Raw genomic sequence first — 17,090 nt, 5'->3', positions numbered from 1 at the left:
ACTTAAATCGGCAGACTGAGTAAAGCAGATTGTCCTCCCCAGTGTGGGTGGGCCTCGTCCAATCAGCTGAAGGCCTGAATAGAAGAGAAAGGCTGACCCTCCGCAGAATAAGAGAGCATCCTTCCTAACTGAGTGCCTGCAGACTGAGACACTAGTTTTTTCTTACCTTTGGACTCAAACTGAAACGTCGGCTCTTCCCAGGTCTCCAGCCTGTTGACCTTCAGACTGGAACTACACAGTCAGCTCTCCAGGGTCTCCGAATTGCTGACTCAACCTGTATATTTTGGGACTTGCCAGCCTCCAGGATCACATGAGCCAACTCCTTATAATCAATCAATCAATCAATCCTCTCTCTCTCCATATATATGTACACACACATTCTATTGGTTCTGTTTCTCTGGAGAACCCTGACTATCACATTTACGTGGTGCTTGTTAAGTTCTAAGGGCTTTACATATATTATTTCATGTTGCTGATGATCCACAGCATCATTCACTCATTGAATCATAAGCAGTTATTGAGTTCTTACTAATGCACCCAGCACGGGGGGCACGATGTGAACGCGGCATCTCTCTGCCTTCAGGGGGCCTCTAGCCTCATAGAGGAAACAGGAAGCCAACAGCCCACTGCAGCACTGCAGAGGGTCTCAAGGTGGTTCCAGCCCAGTAGTGTCAGCCTCCCCCGGGAGCTTATTAGAAATGCAACATCTTGGGCCCTACCGACAGATGAGAGCTGGAAGAGGGGCCTGGCATCCGTGTGTTACAGGCCCCCAGGGGATGCTGATATGCACTCCCCTTTGAGAAGCACCACCGTCCAGTGTGAGAACTGCTGACGTGGGGGAAGCAGAGGCTCAGGGACCCGCAATCCTCTCTGGGCTCAAAGGGCCAAATCCATGCCAGTGAGGTCAGCCGCTTCACCCCAAGGCTCTGCATTAGCTCCCTGCTGCTCCCCAGCCTGTCCTCACTTTTACCAGCGCTGCTGTGAACACTGTGCACAGCCAGGTCATCGTTTAGGGCTCAGCTCCAAAGTCACCTCCCCAAACAGGCCTTTCCTGACCATGTGTCCCTTCATGCCTCACCACCCTGCCTTATCCTCCTCGTGGCCCTTTGCACTCTCCGATGCTGTCTTCTTTATCTACCTTTTAATCATCCTTTTCTCCCAGTAGAATTTGAGCTGCCGAGGAGCTAGGACCCTGTGGGCCAGGTGGGCAGCTCTAGATACCCCAGCACCCAGAGCAGTGCCTGCAGTGAATAGGTCCCTAAAATACGGTTGTCGAATGAATTAGCTAATCACACGCCTTAGTGGGACCCCTGGAATCTGGGAGCCTGCAAATGGGGACCACTGACTGCCAGCCCGGGTTGGTCTCCCAACACCTGTGACCTCAGCTGCGGGAGGAGAAGAAGTTCCAGCAGAGGAACCAAGAGACTGCGCACCCTGGCCTGAGACGGGGCTGTTAGCTGCCGTGGGCCGCAGTGTCCCCATCCACCACATGGGGCTGCACGTACCGGGGACACCTGGACCTTGGTGGTGATGAGAACACCTGGGGAGTTACAAGTGCAGGTTCCTGGCGCCTGGCGGTTCTGGTTCAGTCAGTTGGGCCCAGGGCCTGGGGATCTATTTTTAGAAGCCCCCAGCTGCACAGGCAGGATTGGGAGCCCTTGTGTGAAGGATCTGCTGAGGAAGTGGCTCTGAGGCCCTCTGGACGAGGGACAAAGCATGTGAGTCCAGGGAATTTTCCCTCCCTGTGAGGGTCATGACCACAGCAGCCTCCTTGGCTGTCCAGGGATGGTCCTAGATTGGGGTCTTTACAAAATGTGTTTTGTTTCTTTTGGTCACAAGACAACATAAGAAATACCTACTTTAACTGGTTCAAAAAAGTACTCACTTATTTAAAAAGTATTATTGAAAACTCGTTTCGATTATAAAGGTAACACACGCTTGTTGTATGATGCTCATAGAGCAAAACTGTGCAAAGTAAAATGTGCAAGGCTTCTCCCTCCCCTGCTCTGCCCGGCCCTCCACAGGCAACTGCCACCAGCAGCGGGGCTGCAGACGATCGGCTAGGCATTTACATAGGGAATTTAAAAAACGGAGTCATTCTACATACAAGGGTCTGTAGCGTGCTTTTCTCACCTAATTATTTTATACTTGAACACCCTTCTGTGTCAGTATATATCAATGCCACACTTAGACCTGGTCACTGGGGCCCCCGTTGTGGGTTTTGTTCTGACTCTTCTCTGGCTGGGCCCCCTCCTATGGGGAGAGGAGTCCTAGGGGTGCAGGGGACAGGCCACCTAGAGCCTGTAGCCTCCTCTATGTACCTGGGGTACCAGAATCTCCTGCCCAAACAGCCCAGGACAGGCCTCTTCCCTGGCTCTGTCTTGCTGATGGTGGCTCACACCACCGATGGGGCTAGCCGAGGGGGCTGCTTGCTGGGCATTGTGGACAGAGCTCAGATGGACAGGCTGGGGTGTCCACACATGCAAGGCCCGTCAATTACCAAGAGATAACTGTAGGTGGGAAGAAAAGATGAGGGGCCGTGGGCCAGAGCCTCCATTTACTTTCCAGACCCAGGCCCCTCAGGCGTTGGGGCGGGCCTGGTAAAGACAGGTAAGATGGCTCTGCTTCATTCTTTACACGGTTGCACAGTGTTATACTTGTCTTTTTAACCATTCTCCTCTTGATGGATATTTAAATTGTTTCATCTTTTTTCCTATTGATAGATGTTTAGGTAATTTAAAAAATTTTTTCCCACTGCACAAGCCTTTTATCAATACTGTATTTGCATCACTTAACAACAAGGATCTTTTGAGAAATGCATTGTTAAGTGATTTTGTCATGCGAACATCACAGAGTGACTTACACAAACCTAGACGGCAGAGCCTCTGACACACCTAGGTCATATGGTGCTAACCTACGGGACCACCATCCTATATGCAGGCTGTTGTTGACCGACATGTCGTTACGCTGCACGTGACCACACAAATGAATGAAAAAGCTGCCATGCGCAAGTAGCTGTGTGTAGCCACGCAGGCTGTGGGGACAGAGCCTGTGTGTTCCTGTGCAGGCTGGCCCTGGGGCCCGCCCCTGCCATCTCGGGCACAGAGCCTGCTGACAAGCATCAGCTCAGATGTTGATTTCACAGGCTTGGCTTTCTGCTTTGTTCCTGGAAACTTCTGGGTCCTCCTCAGCTTACATCCAGACAGCGTTTTTTCCTAAGTTGCAGAAGTACTCCGACGAGAATAGGAAAGAGTGAGGGAAGGTGACCACAAAGGACATTTTCAACCCATTTGAAGGGAAATGAGAAGCTGACCCACTGACTGTGAATGGCCAGCTTGTGCCATTCAGCTCACTGCCCCTCTCCTTCCCACATCCCGAAGCCAGGCTCACGGGCCACTTGTCTTTTCCTCACCACACCTGGCACTCTCCTTCCTGCCTCTGTGCGTGCAGCCCCCTCATCCTGAACTCACACTGGCCCATTCCATCCACCCTTCAGTGCTTCTTCCTCCAGGAAGCCCTCCTTGATCTCTCAGCTGAAAGCTCTCTCTCAATTCCCATGATGCTTTGTTTGTACCTCTCTTGTCCGTTTTTTCCTCTCCTTTAGATAATTTGCTTCTAGATAGTAGAGACCCTGGTCCATCTTTAAATCTCCCTCTCAGTGCTGGTCAAAGTACCTTGAACACAGTGAAGGCTCAGTATTTGTTTGTTGAGTGAATAAACAGATGGACAGATGGAAGAGGCTGCTGGTTTTGCAATGACGAGCTGAGTCTTCACTCTGCATCTTGGGGTAGAGCTGAGAGCAGAGCTGGGCTGAGCTCTCCTAGGTCTGCACATGGACCACCAACCTCGGGGTGCCCGGCCTACCTCTGCCCAGGAAGGCAGCTGTGGTCTGGTGTCCCCCAGAGAGGCTGAGTCCACTTTGTCAAATCTCCCATTATCTTTTCAAAATGTCTGATAAACTCTTGCTTGTTTTTCCAAGTCCTGCTCAGAGGGTTTTTTTCCTCCAGTTTTATAACAATGCTTCCTCTGAAAACGAAACATAAACACAGCAATAGTTCGGGCAGATGTTTCTCAGGGGGATGTAGCGTTGCTTTCTTGGTCTGTGCCAGTCTGACGGTGTCTCGGCAGTTACTTGGCAGGAATGAGAGGGGCCTTGGGATGCCTGCTCTCCGCGCTGGTGGGCCCGCGTCCTTTGGGTCATAATTAGGACGAGGATCCTTTCTGTGTGAGCAGCGCACACACCCAACGGCTCATTTCATCGTTCCTGTGGCTGGGGGGACAGACGAGGAGGGGTATTCCCATTCAACTGGAGAAGAAAGAAGGCCCAGAGAGACTGAGGCACAGCTGGGAAGTCCTTTATTCCAACTGCATCCACTGCTCTTCCCATGAGCCACGTGGACTCAGGTAACGTGGAAAAAGAGGAAAAGGTCCAGAGGCAAAAGGACAGGTATTTTTTTTCGGTCTTGGGCCTGTTGACACGTGTATGGTTAACTCCGATTCACTCCCAGATGGGCAAAGTGACCTGGGGTGAGCCACCTACCCTCTCTGGGCCTCAGTTTCCTCATCTGCAAAATGAGAGGCTTGGACAAGTTTGGTTCAAAGAAACAGCCATTGAGTGCTTTGCGCTGGGCCCTGTGGACTGAGAGATGAATGGAGCGTAGTCCACACCCAAGTCTGACGGGGCTGAGAGACCATGCCCGCCGATTGTGGAGTGGAGGCAATAAGACCAGAGGGGTGCGCAGGTATGGCAGGGGCACCGAGGACGGGCCCCGGCTCGGCCATCTGGGAGGCTTCCTGGAACAGGTGACTCCCGGATGGAGCTTCGCAGGATGACCAGGTGTCACCCAGGTGAAGAGGGGCAGAGGCCCTCAGGGAGGAAGGACAGCCGAGTGCTGATGGCGCTAAGTGTTCATGTGTGTTATTCTAACCCACCTTCCATAGAGAAGGCCGGGCCCGGGATGGACCCGACACGAGGGATAGACAAGTCCCTACCTTCACAGAGCTGGGGTGGAGCAGCTTTGACCGGCTCAGGCCATTCGTCTCCCTTCTCCCTCCCCACCCACGCCTCCCTGACATTCCAAATCCCCTCCCTTCTCCCCTCACTGGTCCAGAGAACGCTATTTAAAGTGGCCGGAAGTGTAGACTTCGGTCAGATGTCCATGTGGGTTGACAAACATCACACTGTCCCCCTGATCAGGTTACCCCCCCACACCCGATTTTCAGTGCCTCTCAATTCCTGCCACCGGTCACCCCTTCAGATTCAGGCATCATGGGTCACTCTCAACATAAGCCTGGAGAGGAGTTAGCCTACGAACCCACGAGAGCTCACAGACCTCTGAGAAAGGATAAAGTCAGGGGTTCCAGAACGCAGCTGGGCTTATCTGTGGGTGTTTAAAAATACAGATGGCCAGATCTACAGATTCCGATTTTGTAAGTCTTGGATTGGGCTGAGGAATCTGAATTCTTTTTCTAACTTAACTTTAACTCTTTTTCTAACTTTAATTGAATTTTTAACTCTTTTTTAAATTTAACTTTCACTTTTTAATTCTTTTTGTAACTGTTCTGCCAGCTTTGGGAACCCCTGGATTATATTATCGGGTGATCACCAGGCTTTCAGATAACGGAAGAGAGGTCACGTGGGAATTGGGCACAGGATGCCCAATTGAGAAACAGTTAACAAGCACCGGGCCATGAGTTCATCTACTTTCAAAGTCCTCAGTGTGAACAAATGCATTAACGCAAGCGTGAATGCACGTCTGGGAGGGGTTATGCTGAGTCAGGGGGTGTGCTAGGTGCGTCCTCTGACGTGAACTCACTCAGTCCTCATGACAACTCTGGGAGAGAGACAGCAGTCCCATCTGGAAGCAGCCACACAGAGAAGCTGGGTGACCCACCCAAGTCCCCCAGCCCGCCAAGGCGCAGCTCTTCGGCCTCAGTGTCCCACCCGGTCCTCTCCCCGCCTCTGGGTGCAGGAGAGCAGAGCTCACAGAAGGCAGCCGTGCCTTCCCTCAGGGAGCCCTCGGCTGCATCAGGAATCACTGGCCATGCAGAATCCTTCGAAGCACTTTCCCTCCGGTTCAGAGCTCAGATTGACTTCCCTCCTCTCCCTCCCGGACTGTGGGCAATGGCTGTTCGCACAGCATGGTTCTTACTGTGAGAAGCCATAAAGAAACCGAGGCAGCGGCTCCACTTGAACCACTGGAGGGTGAAGGCTGTCACTGCATTTTTGGAAACGTCCTCCTCCTTGGGTTATGCGAGATCATTCCCTCGGTGGTCGGGGAGAGGCAGAGGGGACTGGACGGCGCAGAGAGCAGCTGGTGTCGCAGGGTGAGCCGCCTGGGGTTGGGCCAGACCGCCGTCCACCACCCACTTGCTCTTTCTCCTGACTTCGCGTTAGCGGGGCCCCTCCAAACTTTGCAGGGGAAAGAAAAGGACGGGGAATCTCAAGACCTCTGCCACACAGGGCCATGGTCCCCAGGCCCTCGATAACAAGAAGATCCAGCTTTGAGTTCCCCTGAGATTTAGCTCTGGTCACACCCAGACTTCCAGAGCCATTCTCTCCTCCTTCTGTGGTCCTGTGCCAAGCACGGAAGATGCAAAGATGAATAAAAGGCAAGCCCTGCCCCTGGGCTCACAGCCCCCTTTCCTTCATCACTCTCTCTTAGCTCTTTACTCTTCATTTCATTTCTCCTCTCCTCTCCCCTTTTCCTTATTTCGTTTTCCATGTCTGTTAATTGGCTTTTTCTACAACTCTTTCTCCATGTCTCTCTGCGTTATTGGCTTGGGGTGACTCATGACAGCTAAACCAGGAAAAAATAACTCGAGAGAAAGTGGGGGAAGATTTCACAATTTAACAGAAAATGAGAGAAACTTTGTCAAGCAGGTCTCGAGTCGATAACAAGTATTTAGCATTGGCCGTGTGCCTGAGTGTTGCAGCTGTGCAGGAAGAGAAGTTGTCAAGAGAAGAAAAGCCATTTGAAAGAGTCTGAAATCCCCAGGAGCCCTTGATTCTTCAGGAAGGAGTTAGGGAAAGTTAGAACGAGGTGTTCTATCCAAGCCTGGAGAAAACGAGGGTAAGGTTAAGTAGCGATTGATCACAGTTCAGATGAGGGAGAAAAAGCAGGAATAGCACATTGATTTGTTTTCATAATTGTATATAACCTTAAAACATGTTTATTCCACTTTGTGGTTTTCAACAGGGAGTTCTGTTTTGCACGTTTTATAGCCTCACTGGAAGCACACGCTGCCTAGAGTTAGCGCCATCCACGCTTCTGTGGGAAGCTGAGATGGTTGAGCGAGGAGCCGTTACCGGGCAGCCTTGCTCCCCCTAGTGTCAGTTAGTGGTAATGCAGATAAAGTTCCACGGAGCAATTAAAAACTACCAGTCTTGAAAATTCAAACCTATGCAATCATAGAAAGCCATTCTCAAGAGAGAGTGAATTTCAGCATTAGTTTCCTCTCCACCTCCTGTGAGCAAGTCCCCCTCCCTCTCATGCCCTGGGCTTAGGAAGGACATTGGAGTCACAGAACCAACAGCCTTGGCGTCAGACCAGGGACGGGGTGGAAGAGACCACAGGCTGCTGGGGTTGGGGGGCGGCGAGCAAAGACGATGCTGAGTTGGCAAATCCCTCTGGCTTCCATGAACTGCTCGAATTAAATTTATTTTCTTTCTTGGAGGTTAGTAACCAGGAAACTTTCCTTTCAATGTTTCCACTACCAAGATTGTGCGTCTTACCCCCAAAGCATGCAATGGTTGGCTCCCTGCCGCTCGGAGCTCAGCACTGGGGTCCTTCTACGGCCCTGAGGACTGGCCTCAGCTCCGTCTCTGGGTGACCGGTTTGTGTGTGTGTCAGAGTTTACCTGGGCCCTCACTGACATACTCTTCAAGTTCTGGGACGTTCCTGTGTTGATTTGACATTAAAAAAAAAAAAAAAAAAAAAAAGGGGGGGGGGGGGGGGAAAAAGGAAAGAAGAGAAAAAAAAAATCCCGAGATGCCAGGAGCACTGGGAGCCCTTTGCAGGCTGCGTCTCAAATGAGAGTTCTCGTGGGGTTCTGGGGCTGACAGGCTCTCCTTGGCTGCTCTCAATGCTGTGTTGTGTTTTTGAGGGCCTCAAGGTGCCCTCAGTTCCTGCCTGTGAGGACCCCTGTCTGGATTCCCACTCCTGCAGCCCTCTCCGGTTCGCTCTCTTTTTGTCCACGTGCTGGCTGCCAGGGTCTGCTGGGTGGCTTGGTCTGGGGCCCTGAGCCAACATTTCCCCAGAGGACAGTTTTTCTCTCTCTCTTTCTCCCTCTCTCTCATGTGTCGGGTGGTTTCATCCTATCCTGGGCTTTGCTTCTGTGGCAATTTATCCTTTAACCAGAATGAGTCATAGTACCGGATTTTATTTGTTCCAAGAGAAAATAGCAGAGGGCATTTATGCACTGCGGTGTCGGGAGCCTGCTCGGGGGGCCTGCGCCAGGAAAAGAGCTTAGGGTGTTCCTCAGAGAGATTCCACATCAACAAATGCTGAGGGTGCCCCAGCCTGACCACCGGCACTGCCTCCGAGGAGGAGAGACAGACTTGGACACAATCTGTCATTCTGTCCAAACAGCAGGTCCTGGGGGTCCTTTTCCTCGAAACCTCTCCGGAACACCACATCCTTTCTTGGGGGATAGGCCAGTGTAGGGACTAACTTATCCAGCATCTGCTCACAGTAGACACTTCACACACTGTCTCCTCACAAGAACCCTTTGGGGTTCGCATCACCATGCCCATTTTGCAGAGGAAGAAACTGTGGTGCAGTGAGTGGATGTGATGGATTCAGGTTCCCAAGGCTTGGCAAGTGGCTGAGCAGGGAAGGGAACCCAGGTTTGCGTGGTTCTGAAGCCTAGACTTTTCCTGCAGTAAGGAGCCACTCTGTGTGCCTTCTCTTATCTGCTGAGGCTGCAGGTCTGCACCCGCCCTGACGCACTGCTAAACCCTGCAGAAATGGCCACAAATGCGAGGCTGGGAAACCCTGGAGCTGGGACGGGAGGGACGTCCAGGCCTGAGGGCATCACCCCCGGGCCTACACTTGACAGCCAATTTTCATGGATTTATTCCTCATGGATTACGTCTCCAGTCAACCCCGAATTCCACCATCAGTGGGCCTCTGGGTTTAGACTTGGAATATCCTGGTGAAAATACAAACTTGTTATCTGGGAAGGTCAGTACAGAAAGGCACTGTAATAGAATGAATGCCTTACCCAAATTAGAATTTAGTTTAGGTAGCTATCACCTAGTTATCTTGAGACAAGGGACCTGGATGGCGGGGGAACTAACCCGCTGGCAGTTTTCACTTAAGTGCCAGGTGGAAATATCACAGGAAGTAGAAAGCAATGGGACTGGGAGTTGGGCCACCTGGGTTTCAGTCCTGGCTCTCCCACTGACTTGCTGTGTGACCTTGGTGTGTGTAGTTTCTTTCTATTTCTGGGCCTCAGTTTCCTCGCCTGTAAAATAAGCAGATTGGGGTAAATAATTTCTAAGACCCCTCTCAGGCAGCGGGAGATGCCGCAGGGGGTCTCATAGCCCTGAAGGCCAGCCCACCATGTTTACTTCATGTCCATCCATGCCTCCTGGGCCTGCTCCCAGACACCTTGTCCCTCCCCAGCCGACCTCTGCCTCTATAATGGGAGTCCACTGAGGACCATGGCGGGGGTGACCCTGTCCTGAGGCTAAGGAGATAGCCCTGTTCCCTGGGTCTGCACCAGCGGAAGACACTGCACCTGAAGAGAGGTTTCGGGGAGAGGTGGGCTATCTAGCTGTGTCAGGCAGGTCTATTCCAGCTTTGTCCCCCTTAGGGGCTGAGGGGGCCCATCCCCCGAATGACACCAAGCCTTTGGGAGGAAGTACAGGCTCCTGGCAGGACCTGCACTTTGCCTAGAGTGGAGGATTTGCTTCCAAGCCTGGCTGGTTTCTGGGTCCCCCTCCCCAGTCCCTCAAAGTCCGTATGTAGGGCATCTAATCACACAGACCCCTCAGCATCTGGGCACAAAGGCTTGAGTTAAGTTATTACAAAAGAATCCGAAAGGACCCTTCAAAGAGTTGGGAGGCTGTCTAGGACTCCCTGTGACTTTGGATGAGCCAAGCCACCAAGTCTGTCCTTCCGTTGCTGAGAGGGATGACAGTTATGTTTACGATGCTCCTTTTCCCCCAAGAGAAGCTTCTGTTTCTCATAAGGACACTCCGGCATTTAGGAGACCGAGGCTCCGGGATGGTTCCCCTAACTTCCTTCTCAGTCTCCCTCTCCACTGGACTCCCTTTCTGGATTTTCTCTCGGCCCCCAGGGCCCTTCCCTCTCACTGCCCTTGTCCCTCTCTGTGTCCAAGCTCTGCTCGCCAGGTAGCGACCCCCGAGGGCAGCACAGCTGGCCAGGTGAGCAGGTGCCGGGAAGCTGGGGCTGGACTCCTCCCTCCCCTCCCCACAAGGGGACACGTGGGGCTGATGAGACTGAGAACACTGGTGGCTTTGTACAGAAGTAGAGAGGGGAGTGGGGGACCGGGACAGGGAGCTCTGGGGGCTGTCGGGCTCCTGCTCCCCAGCGCCCTTGAGGGTGGCTGGCAAAATGCCCCACTTGGCCGAGAGCTGAGGCTGCTCTTCCAGGCGTAAGAGCTTCAGTGACAAATTGGAAACTTGGGGGGCCCAGCTCTCTTTTTTCTCAGCACCAGGAGGCTTCCTGCTCCAGGGGACCAAAGGCTTGGAGATGCCCTCTGCAAACCCTCCACCAGCGCTTCTGGGACATCAAAGGGTCTTAAAAACCAACTGACCTCACGATTCCAATGTATACGCATGAGAGTCATGTGGATTAGATTCCTCTGAAAATACACAAGGGCTTAAAGAGCAGGGGCAGAGAACACTCAGGCCAAGAGGAATTTGTTTTCTCTTTTCCTTTTTGTGTGTCTGTGAATGTTGTTATTGTTGCTAAAACCAAGGCATGTGGAAAACTGTTCAAGATGTACATTGGGGTACAGCCAGCTCTGCCTAGTGGGAGTTCTGAGTTGGGGGTGCGGTGGGCAGAGGGGAAGGGTTAAGAAAATACAGTGGCAGCCCCACGGGGTCTGTGCCCTTGTCCTCCGGCTGTTTACATCAGGGTTCGGCGCCCTTGATGTGCAAGGAGGCTCACAGCCTGGTAAATGGGGGCCAGACCCCGCTGGTGTCTCACGGGGAGACAGCTGTGGGTCCTCTGGGGCAGTGTTGGGACCTGGATTTTGGGCAGGGGCTGGGGAGTGATGTTGCTTCCCACCGACATGTCCCTACCCTCAGTGGAGATGGCGATCCTTAGACGCCCCAGCCTCCCTGCTAGAGTCTCCTGGGAAGCTCTTTGAAACACAGATTCCCTGGCCCCAGTGCAGGCCCAGGAGATGCAGACAAGGTGTGCCACCTCTGCCTTGAGGGCCGGAAGCCAGGGCCCCGCTCCGGAGGCAGGAGGAGCCTGGGGCAGAGGGAGACTCTCCACCAAGCCTCCGTAGACCTGACCTTAGGTTTGGCTGCCCGCTGGCTGCGGGCAGTTCAGTCCTCCATTTCCTGCTTGACAGATTACAAAACACGTTCGAGTTTTGAGTATTCTTTGATCTTGCGTAGTACCCTGAGATGGGCAAGTTTATTCCCACTTTATACCTGAGCAAACAGGGGTGCAGGAGGCTGAGAGAGCTTCTCCCGAGGGCTGCCTCCAAGCGGCAGAGTCTTGGACTTCCAACGCTGGCTCCTGCTCTTCCCCTGAGGTGCCTCCTGGCATGGAGCTGACGCCACACGTGCCCCTGGAGTCGCATGGAACAGCCGGCCAGCGTTCCCCAAACGACACCGGCCTCACTGCTTTTCCCACGATCAACATCCACATGGTTTTATGTCCGAATAAACTCTTGGAGTGCTGCCTACAGGACAGGAAACCTGGGGGCCAGGGGAGGAAGCAGGGAGGGGAAGCGACCGAGGAGGCTGTGCAGGGGGTCCACGCAAGGGAGGAAGGAGACTCCTAGAGGCCCTGTGTGCTCCAGCCCTCGGCATGAGGTGCCGTCCCTGGGGCCCCAAGGCCTCTCTGTCTCCCAGCTCAGTTGTGGCCATACACACGCTCAGGCCAGGCGGCCGCAGCGGGTGTGACCCCGCCAGCCTGCAGCACCAGCTCTCTTCCGTGATACCTCTGGCTGAACTCAGACCAGCAAAAGTCACCAGGAATTAATTCTATCATAGCTTTCTTCTTCTCTAAGAGCGACTTCCAAAACCCCATTCCAATGCCCGTCTCCTCTGAAGCCCTCCCAGAGAGTCCAGGCACAGCGACGACTCCTTCCAGGCTCCGGCTGTGAGCAAGACACTGTGGCGGCTGCTCTCTGGCACGGGGAGATGAAGCTGGTGTCCAGTAGGGTAGAGGGGCCACGGGCCGCAGCCACTCCAACACAAGGTAGGACGCGAGACGTGCCATCAGAGAGAGGGCTTGGGGAAGCTAAGGCCATTTTAGGCTAGGAGAAGGATCCAGAAAGCCTTCATGGAGAAAGTGGCCTTACAAAGATGAACATAATTAACATTGTCTTGTATTGTTTTTTTAATTATCTCAAGGATATTAGTGTTGTCTCCTCAACTGATCTGTAAGTTATTTGAGAGTAAAACCATATCTACTCATACCAAAATTTTGCAGAGTCTAGTAAAATTTCTTAACAGAAGCTTAATAAACAAATATTGGTCAAAATAAATTCTATCTTGGAAAAGCCAGTTGCATTTAATCTTTAATCCTTCATACAACGTAAAGAATCTGGATGCTGTGCATCTTATGTCTGGGCTGGTTGAGAGAGGTTCATATAATTAATTCAGCCTTGCAAAGCATGTTCTTTTGAGCATCTACTAAATGCCAGGGCTTGCACCCTTGATTTCAGGAAGAAAGACAATGAAACAGGCAATTACTATCCGGTTTGATAAATGTTTTCTCAGAGGAAATGGTATCTAAGTTGATAAAAGAATATGAACGAGGACTTTCAATTATAGCTGTTAACAACTGTACACGTGAGACAAAACATATGACAACTATGTGCAGGCACTGGACGGAGGTCACTGCAGAGCTCAGTACTGGACAAGAGGGAAGGACAGGTGCCAACCCCACGTTCAGCTGGCTCTCTCTATGAGGGTACTTTCCTTACTGAGCACAGGGAACAGAGTCCAAATAGAGAGTAGCAGTTTTTCTGGGTGGAGGAAACTGATTGGAGCTGGGGCTGCAAAGATGGCTAGAATTTGGTGGGGACATGCAGAAAGGAGACAGCCACAGAGAAAGATCTCCCAAACCCTGCTGAAAGTTTCCTTCAGGTCCTCAGCTGACTCCTAAGCCATACATGCACAGAGTGAGACCCTGGAAAATCTATCACAGAACAGCCACTGAGGGCAGAGATTTTAGAGGCCGCTCAGTGCTCGGGAGATGTTGGGGTTCTTGCCCAGTCAGAGTGGAGAAACTTTAATGGATACTGTGGGCTTTCAGTTGAGACCCCAGAAAATCCATGCCCTAGGAGTAAAGACTGCACCCAAGGAATGAGGGCAAAACTAGATGACACCTGTGCAAACCAAGCTCCAAATCAAGCAATGGGAAGATCTAGGTGGTCTCACCAGCATTTTAATCACCTGTCAGAGAAAAGGTAGCCTTCTTTAAAGGGAGGTAACATAATCTAGATTCTCTACAGTGTACCATTCACAGAATTAAAAAAAAATTAAAGACAAAGAATCAGGAAAAAGTGACTGGTAACCATAAGATAAAATAGTAACTAAAAGCAGACCTAAAGATGACCCAGATATTTAAGGTAGCCAACAAGGACTTCAAAATAACTATGATCAGTGTGTTTAAAAAAAATAGAGTAAAAGATGGAAAAATGGGAGAAAGATTATTTTAATGGAAGTAGAGTCTATAAAAAAGAATCAAATAGAAATTTAGGAACTGCAAAATCAAATATCTATAATTAAGAATACATTGGATATGTTGAGCTGCACAATATATCTCACGTTCATACAAACAAAATTCCTGAGAATATATTAATGAATAGAATCCAATATATTTATGAATACATGATGACCAAGTGAAGTTTATCCCAGGAATGCAAATTTGATTTAATACTCAAAAAAATCAATCACTGAGTATAATTAACCATAATAACAGAATAAAGGAGAAGAACCGTATAACATCTCAACCTTTGCAGAAAAACTATCTGATAAAATTTAAGATATATTCACACATACATACAAACTCAGAAAACTAGGAATAGAAGAAAACTTCCTTAGCAAGCAAACAAATGAATAAACTGCAGTTAATATCTTATCTAATTATGAAGTTTTGAAAGTTTTCTCTCCAATAAGGGAAAAAAGGAAAGCATGTTCCATATCACAACTTCTATTCAACCTTGTACTGAAAGTCCTGGCCACTGCCATCAGGAAAGAAAAAGAAAGAAAAGCTAGGAAGATTGGAAAATAAGAAATAAAACTGTAATTATTTCAGCTCATCTGCTTGTATATGTAGAAAAGTCAAAAGAATCTATAAGACAACTATTAAAAAATAGTTAAGGAATTTAGCAAAGTTGCTGGATATGATGTAAATATACAAAAATCAATTGCATTTTTCTGTACACTAGCAGAAAAGATTAGAAAATGAAATAAGATCATTCTATTTTAATTAGCATAAAATATCAAATACTAGGAATTAATGTAATAAAAGATCTGTAAGAATTTTATACTAAAAACTTCAAAGCACTATTGAGAGAAAACTTTTTAAAAAACTAAATAAATGGAGGGATATACATGGTCATGGATTGGAAGATTCAGTATTATTAAGGTTTGATTTCTCCCCAAATTTATCTATAAATTCAATACAATCCCAATCACATTTTCGGCAAGTGTGATTAGGGGAAATTGATAGCTGGTTCTAAAATTCATAAGAAAATATAAAGGACCTTGCACAGCCAAAACAATCTTGTCCAAGAAGAACAATTAGGGAGAACTCACACCACCTGACTTCAACTCTTACTTTAAAGCTACAGTAACCAAGGCAGCTTTTCACTGGTGAAAACTTAGATAAATAGACAAATGGAATAGAATAGAGGCTAGAAGTAGACCCACAAATATATAGTCACCTGATTTTTGACAAAGATGATACTACAATTCAGTGGGGAAAATAGTCTTTTAACAAATGGTGCCAGATCAATTGGATATCCACACAGAAAAAGAAAAAAGATTTATCTCACACCTCACACAAAAATTAATTTGATATGAATCATTGGCCTAAATGAGGAAGCAAAAATGTGAGACTTCTAGAAGAAAACAGAGGAGAATATCTTCGAGATCCTGGGAGAGGCAAAGATTTCTTAAATGGGACACACAAAAAACACTAACCATAAAACAGATAGATAAATTAGACTTGATTAAAGTTAAGAACTTCTGTTCATAAAAAGACATCATGAAAAGAATGAAAAGGCAAGACACAGACTGGGAGAAGTTCTTTGCAATGCTTCTCATTGACAAAGGATTTGTATGCAGAATATATTTTTAGTCCTATAAATCAATAAGAAAAAGACACAAACACAATTTTTATAATAGGCAAAAGACTCATCAGACCAAAATGTCCAATAAATTTACAAAAAGTTGCTCAACATCATTAGTCATTACAGAAATGCAAATTAAACCCATAATGAGATACCACTATATATCGCCAGAATGGCTAAAATTAAAAAGACTGATAACACCAAGTGTTATTAAGGATGTGGAGCAACTGGAACTCTCTTATCTTACTAGAAAGAGCTTAAATTGGTAAACCACTTTGGAAAAAAATGCTTGGCAGATCCTACTCAAGCTAAACATATATCTACTGTTTAACTCAGCAATTCTACTCCTGAGTATATACTCAATAAAAATAAGTGCTTATGTCCATCAAAAGACAGGCATACAAATGTTAATAGCATCTCTATTTGAAATAGCCCAAAATGGAAAGAATCCAAATATCCATCAATAGCAGAATAAAAAAATTAACTGTGGTATATTGCCACAGTGGAATATTACACATCAGTGAAAAAGCATGGACTATGATACATACAACAATGTGTTAAATCACAAAGACATAATGTTGAGTAAAACAGGTCAGGTACAAATGTGTACCTACTGTATGATATCATTGAGATGAAGTTCAAACCCAGGCAAAACAAATCTATGGCGACGGGAGTCAGAACAGTGGTTACCTGGAGGGGCGCTAACTGGGTGAGGGGCACAAAGGAGATTTCTGGGGAGCTGGATGTTCTATGTCATATTCTGGGAAGTGATTACATAGGCATACACACACATAAAATGTCACTGAGCTGGACACTTAAGATGTCTACACTTTATTGTGTCTAAGTTATAGCTCAATAGAAAGATAATTAGTAAGATACTCCTTCACACACAAGATATGTATATGAATTAGCCAGATCCGAATGGTGGGGCAGGGTGAATGGGGAGGGTAAGAGAGGACATCACGGGGAGAGAGTACAGCACGTGCAAAGCAGGTCTGGAGAACGGAAAAAGTGAAATAATGCAATTTGGCTAGAGGGTTGGGCACAAGAAAACAAGCAAGGGGAGCGGAAGAAGAGATCAGGAGGGTGGGCAGAGGCAGACGGGGGAGAGGGCAGCGGAGGACACAGCGCGGTGTTCCTGGGGTCCGTTGACTTGGCAAGAGCTCCTAAGAGGGCCCCGCAGAGGCCTATCCTTTCCACTTCAGGAGGGCAGGCCTTGCCTCCTGTCAGCTAGAACCCCACAGAGGTCGGAGAATGGCAGTCACCAGGAAATGTGCACGAGGCATCCCACTGGGGTGAGGAAAATATTCTAGAACTGATGTGTAGTGATGGCTGCACAACTTGCTAAATTCACTTTTAAAAACCATTGAATTGTACACTTGAAATGAGTGAATTATATGATCTGTAAAATACGACCTAATAAGATTACTTTTAAAAATTGGAGGTGGATTCGTCCCTCCTCTTGATCCCCTCCGCCCCAGAGGGCTCCTTGGGATCCTTCTGGCCCTCTCCCTCCACTCGGTCTGGCTCTCACTTCCCTTTGCCCCGCCACTGCCTGTGTTTTAGCTTGTGGG

General features: G+C 48.9%; 1 protein-coding gene across 2 annotated transcripts in view; it reads right to left on the bottom strand.

Moving 5' to 3' along the window:
• LOC124233133 (integrin alpha-11) overlaps positions 1-17,090 on the bottom strand; it is a 116,705-nt gene that overhangs the window by 70,540 nt on the left and 29,075 nt on the right. The gene's annotated exons all lie outside the window — the stretch shown is intronic.

This window comes from Equus quagga, unplaced genomic scaffold, assembly GCF_021613505.1.
Source record: "Equus quagga isolate Etosha38 unplaced genomic scaffold, UCLA_HA_Equagga_1.0 153_RagTag, whole genome shotgun sequence".
Taxonomy (NCBI): domain Eukaryota; kingdom Metazoa; phylum Chordata; class Mammalia; order Perissodactyla; family Equidae; genus Equus; species Equus quagga.
The sequence above is the reverse complement of the archived record's forward strand: the minus strand, read 5'-3'. Positions and strand labels throughout refer to the sequence as shown.